Source organism: Ovis aries, chromosome X (genome assembly GCF_016772045.2).
Source record: "Ovis aries strain OAR_USU_Benz2616 breed Rambouillet chromosome X, ARS-UI_Ramb_v3.0, whole genome shotgun sequence".
Lineage (NCBI taxonomy): Eukaryota > Metazoa > Chordata > Mammalia > Artiodactyla > Bovidae > Ovis > Ovis aries.
Window position 1 is genome coordinate 78,970,894 of NC_056080.1, and position 5,839 is coordinate 78,976,732.

Below are 5,839 nucleotides of genomic sequence, written 5' to 3' on the forward strand. Positions count from 1 at the left end.
ATCAAATCCCTATGTGCTCTCCACAGCCTGGAACACCTAGAGTGGTTCACAGAGTTACATAGAGAAGAGAAGTGGGAGGAAGGAGATACAGGTGACCAGGAGGAGAAGCAGGGGGGAGAGGTCAAAAGGAAAGAGACAGATCTAGCCAGTAATCAGTTCCCTAAATGTTCTCCACAGTCCAGGATACCCAAAGAGATTCACAGAGTAGGGTAGAGAAGAGAAGGGGGAGGGAGGAGATAGAGGTGACCTAGGGGAGAAAAAGGAGAATCAAAAGAGGGAAAGGGCAATCAAGCCAGTAATCACATTTCTAAGTAAAAATGGGTACTGAAGGTTAGATTATTAAAGGTACAAAATTGATAAGAAATCCCAAAAACCAAAGATTAAAAATCTAGAGTAGAGGTTAGACTCTCAAAAATATTTAAACAAAAATCACAAAAATTCTAAAAAGTATATATGAAGTTTGCTTTAAAAATAGGGTCTTTTTTGGCAAGATAATAGTAGGTTATAAAAATGAAAATTAAAGGAGTAATAGAGGACTTTAAAATTAAAAAAATAAAAATTTTAACAATAAAAATATTTGTAGGAATTTCTCTGGAGCTGTTGTGGGCAGTGTCGGGTCAGTTCAGTTTCAGATAGTTCCTTGTTCCAACTTATACTTCTCAAGAGCTATAGGCCCCTTCCAGTGTAGTTGGTGCTAACTGCAGGGTTTTAATCTGTTGCATCAGTCATTTCAAAAGCAGTTCCCTCTGTTTATTTTGGCTTCTTCTGTTTGCAAGTCTCTTCAATGTCTAATTTCTGCCCTGACACAGGGGGCAAAAGTGGTCACTTATTTAGGCTCACTTGTTCAGTCATGCCGTGGGGAGGGAGGAACGCTGCAAACAAATATCACTGGTGTGTGTGTGGGGAGTGCTTGCAGTGTCGTGGCCACAGTGGATTTGCCCCTGATCACAGTGTATGTGCTTTCCCAATCTACACTGCTCAGGCTCCAGGTTGCTCTGCAGGGGAACTGTCTAAAGCGGGCCCTGGGTTGCATGCACTTTCCAGGTCTAAGCTGCTCAGGTTCAGGTTTTCAGGTACTCCACAAAGGTGTAGACTTGGTTGGGCCTTCGTTTTGTGCCCTTTGCAGGTCTGAGCAGCTCAGGAGACCAGGTGCCTGGCGAGTGCACTCTCCCTAGGTGCGGTGCCAATCTGTGGGTTTTATTTATTTATTTATTTATTTATTTTTCCTCCCGGTTATGTTGTCCTCTGAGATTCCAAAACTCCCCACAGACCCGTCCCTGAGAGGGTTTCCTGGTGTTTGGAAACTTCTCCTCTTGTATGACTCCCTCCCCAGGAAGGATCTCCATCCCTAACTCTTTTGTCTCTCTTTTTATCTTTTATATTTTGTCTTACCTCCTTTCGAAGACAGTGGGCTGCCTTTCTGGGTGCTTGGTGTCCTCTACCAGCATTCAGAAGTTATTTTGTGGAATCGGTCAGCGTTCAAATGTTATTTTGATCAATTTATGGGGGAGAAAGTGGTCTCCCCATCTGATTCCTCTGCCATCTTAGGACCGACTCTTACACTTTTAATTTAAAAACTTTAAACATATTATAATTTTTCCACATTTATTCCTTTGTTTGCCTTTCCTAGTCTTTTTTTCCCCCTTCAACCAGGAAGTCAGTTGGTTTGGACTACATGTGCTCCCTAGGGCAGAAGAGACTGTGCTTGGGGGATAGGCCAGTAGTGTCAGAGGCGAGGAAAGTGATGTTAACCCTGTGACACCAGCTGGGTAACATTTTGCTGCTGCTAAGTGTGGCCCCATGCCGATCTCTCCAGCATTCTCAATTCAGAGTGTGTAACTTAGTTCTTTGGAAGCCTAGGAGGATTACCTGGCAGTGGCAGCAGCACTGTAAGGTGCTTGGAAACAGTGAGCCTGCCATTACAACTATGCCCAAGAATAAAGGTAATGACTCAGTTTCCTGGAACCATGGCTTGCTCAGCTGCTGCCAGTGCTAATTCTTCCTTCTTGTAGTTGGCTGATGTCCTTGAGCGGGACTGCACGGTCCACATATGAGCTAGGAAGATGTTCTTGCTTCCTCCCACTTTGTTCGCATAGCAGTATAATTTCCTCTCTGTTTTTGCCATCTTTACATGGAAAGTATGATTTACTTTGGATTCATGGCAGTTTAACTGCAGGCATGTTAGTAAACTGAGCAGAAAGCTACTTGTGGGCAGAAGAGGCTTCCCCTTGTAGGGTAAGGGAGTTAGAGAAGGCGAGGTTCAGAAAAAAGAATGAGACTGGCACTTTACAGGAACAGATCACCTTTAATGAGGTGAGAGGGGGCAAAAGTCAGATTAGTGAGCTGCTTCACTAACCCAAGAGAAGTGTAAGTATATATAGGCATATATGTGGAAAGCTACTGTCTTAAGGGGGCTTGTTCTTCTTCAAAGTTGTTCAGAGTAGTTATCTCTTAAACGGCTTGGGCAAGGAATTCTAGACATTGGCCAGAGGCTGGACCAGCTGGGAGCTGAGCATAATCAACATTAATGTCCTTTTTTTTTTCCCTTCTGGTGAGAGAGTTCCTTGTTTTGCATAGAATGGTGGAGCGACCCGGAGGAGGGGAGTTTTAACTCCAGGCTATTTTGAGCCATGTAATTTCCTTCACGCCTTTCTGTCCTTCACCCCTTCCCAGGACTCTCCCTTAGCAGTTCTTTATGACACACTGATTCTTTCTTTTGAGACCATTAAATATTTGTCCATACTTTACTTTGTAAACAGTTCACTACTGGTGAAAATACTGCTTCTTTGCAAACACGAAGGTAATTCCTTGTTGCTTGTTTAGGTTCATGTCTGCTGGTTTACTTTCCTGTACCTGTCACAAACTTTAACCCTCTTTAGAAGGTATGCATATACCAACGTATTCAGCATTTTCTCATAAAATAGATGCTGGCACTATGCATGTTTATCTTTATTCTGAGGGAGACAGTTCACAAATAATCAGATTTGGCAATAACTTTACTTGTAACTTCCAAAATGGTACTTCTAAGCTAACTGAAGCAGAGCACTGGGACAGTCATTCCTTGAATTCTCCTTTTTACAGATCTGAGTTCTTCTGTCATGTTTAATGTCCTTGTAATGCCTCCTAGAAAACTGTAACTGCAAGGAGTGAGAATACCTCCTTCACAATAGCACCACATTTCACATTCCACAACAAATCTCTCTTCATTATTCATTCTATGCAAATGGCTCTCTATTTTAGCTCTCAAAGCTTACTTAACTTTTGCCATATTCACTCACATTTCTTTATCTTTGAGTTCAGTGCTCTCTAGATTCCCCAAACCAACTGGCAAGGCCTTTCTCTAGCATGCAAATGCTTTGCTGCTAAATATTCAGGGAAACTTTAGGAACATACTTTTCATAATGTGTTAGGTAAATTATAAACCGCTTCTACTTGTTTTTTTCTAATCTAGTTAATTCACTTTTAGCTTACAAATAACTGTTCATTTCCATACATTCCTTGTTTTCTCCTCTGTTTCTAGGAATGAAGTTTCAGATGCACACATTAGATTGTGTATTCTAAAGAGAATAGTACTTACTTTATGAATGCTGAGTCACTATAACTTGGTGCTTAATAGATGTTCATTACATTTTTGTTAATGTTATCTTCCTAGCTTCACTCCAGCCTTGGGTAACTCCCCTCTTCCTTTTGTGGGACTTTTAAACTAGCTGCTACCACTCATGCCAATCTGAAGACATTTCTACATATGATTTTTCAGTTTTCATTCCTTTACAAATATATGGACTAGTCTTGGTTTATTAATTTGAAAATAAATTGTGGAAGAAAATGTATAGAATCCAGGTTTAATTGGAAAGCATGGATAATAAAAAATGCTAACGATTATCTCTGGTAATGGGTTATGTGGTTGATAATATATTTATCTGCTATGGGATTTAGAAGAAAGCCATTGACAATTTGTAAGTGGCTAATCAGTAAGCAAAATAGGTTAAATTGTAAATCTCTTTTGAGGTCTGTTAACATTTTACTGCTATTTAAATTATCATCTGTTTCCCTGTGTTTTCCTAAATTTTAAAAGCTTCTGTTAATTTGTTTGATAGTTGAGTTAGTAAACTATTATACAGATGATTAGACTTCAATTTTCATTCACTTTTTAATCACTTAGGTAAAGGAGGCAGAAACAGGCACAAGGTTAAGAAGGAGAATGAATATGAAAAAAGATACTTAGTCTTTAAAGAGGATGGACAAGGTAAGAATTCTTTACTTATTTATACCTTTTATAATAATGTAAATTTCAGAGTTTAATCTGAAACATCCCTTAGTCAAAATCCTGAGGAGTTGTCTCGTATCTCCTTTTTTTATCTAAATGATTTTATTTGCTTATGTGTTTTTCAGCTGTGCTGGGCCTTCATTACTGTGCATGGGCTTTTCTCTAGTTGTGGGGAGCGGGGGCTGCTCTGTAGTTGCAGAGCACGGGATTCTCGTTGGGGTGTTCTCTCCACTTGTGGAGCAGAGGCTCTAAGGAGACCAGGCTTCAGTAGTTGCAGCACGTGGGCTCAACAGTTGCAGCTTCCAGGCTGTAGAGCACAGGCTCAATAGCTGTGGCACAGGGACTCAGTCATTCTGAGGCACGTGGGTTCATCCTGGACCAGGGATCAAACCGGTTTCTGCTGTGTTGGCAGGTCGATTTCCTACCACTGAGCCACAACAGAAGCCCATTGTAACTCCAGTTTTTCCCCATTTACATTGCCTTTCATTTCTCCAGAATTTCTGTATTAAATAATTCATTTTACACTATTTCTCATGGAGGCTTAATGTGGCATTTCTGTAAACAAAGTGTCTTGTTTTTATTCTGTGGAAAATCATGGTATAAATGACAGTGAATTTTAGGGTTTAGAGCAGAGTAATCCTGGCTGCCAACATTGAAAATTCCCTACTATTGTAATATTTTTCAGTAGACTATGATAAATAAATGCCAAGACCTCAGACCCTTAGTGCTCCAATGTCACTAGCACATGATCATATTTAATAAAGTAACGGAATAATTGACTATCTTTCATTTAAGTAAGTGCCAACTAAAATAAGAGTAAAATAATTGACTGAAGCACTTACTTTTTTTTCCCTTTAAATAATAGCACAGAGGAGTTGAAATATGAGTACAACTCCCATATTTCTTTTTTTTTACTTAGACTCAGTAATCTTTAATGTTTTTTTCTTGTACTTTCTGTGCATGAACATTTTCCTCCTAATGTTTTAAACTTTCTTATAGGCAGGTCTAGTTACATACAGTTATGGACTTTAGCTCTAAATATTTCATCTCCTAAGAGTGAAGCCTTTCTCTTATGTAACTCCAGTAGCATGGTCACAAGAAATAAGTGCTCTTTTCTAGCACTGTTGCTTGCACTTAGTCATGTCTGACTGCTTTCGATCTCATGGACTATAGCCCACCTGGCTTCCGTGTTCGTGGGATTCTCCAAGCAAGAATACTGGAGTGTGTTGTCATTTGCTTCTCCACGGGATCATCCTGGCCCAGAAATCAAACGTGTGTCTCCTTTGTCTCTTGCATTTGCAGGTGGATTGTTCATGGCTGAGCTACTGGGCAAACCTGTGTTTTGGGATAGCCACTAGCCATATGTGGATGTTGAAATGAATTGAAAGTAACATATTGTTCAATTTACATGTATACTATTCTCTTAATTGAAAATTCTATTCTCTGTTGTTGTGCAAGTGTATAACCTTCATTCACATTTGTCCATTTGTTTCAGTAATTTCCAGCACTTCATAACAAAACCATGTAGTTAGTCTTGCATAGTGCAAGCCACTAAACACATACACACACACA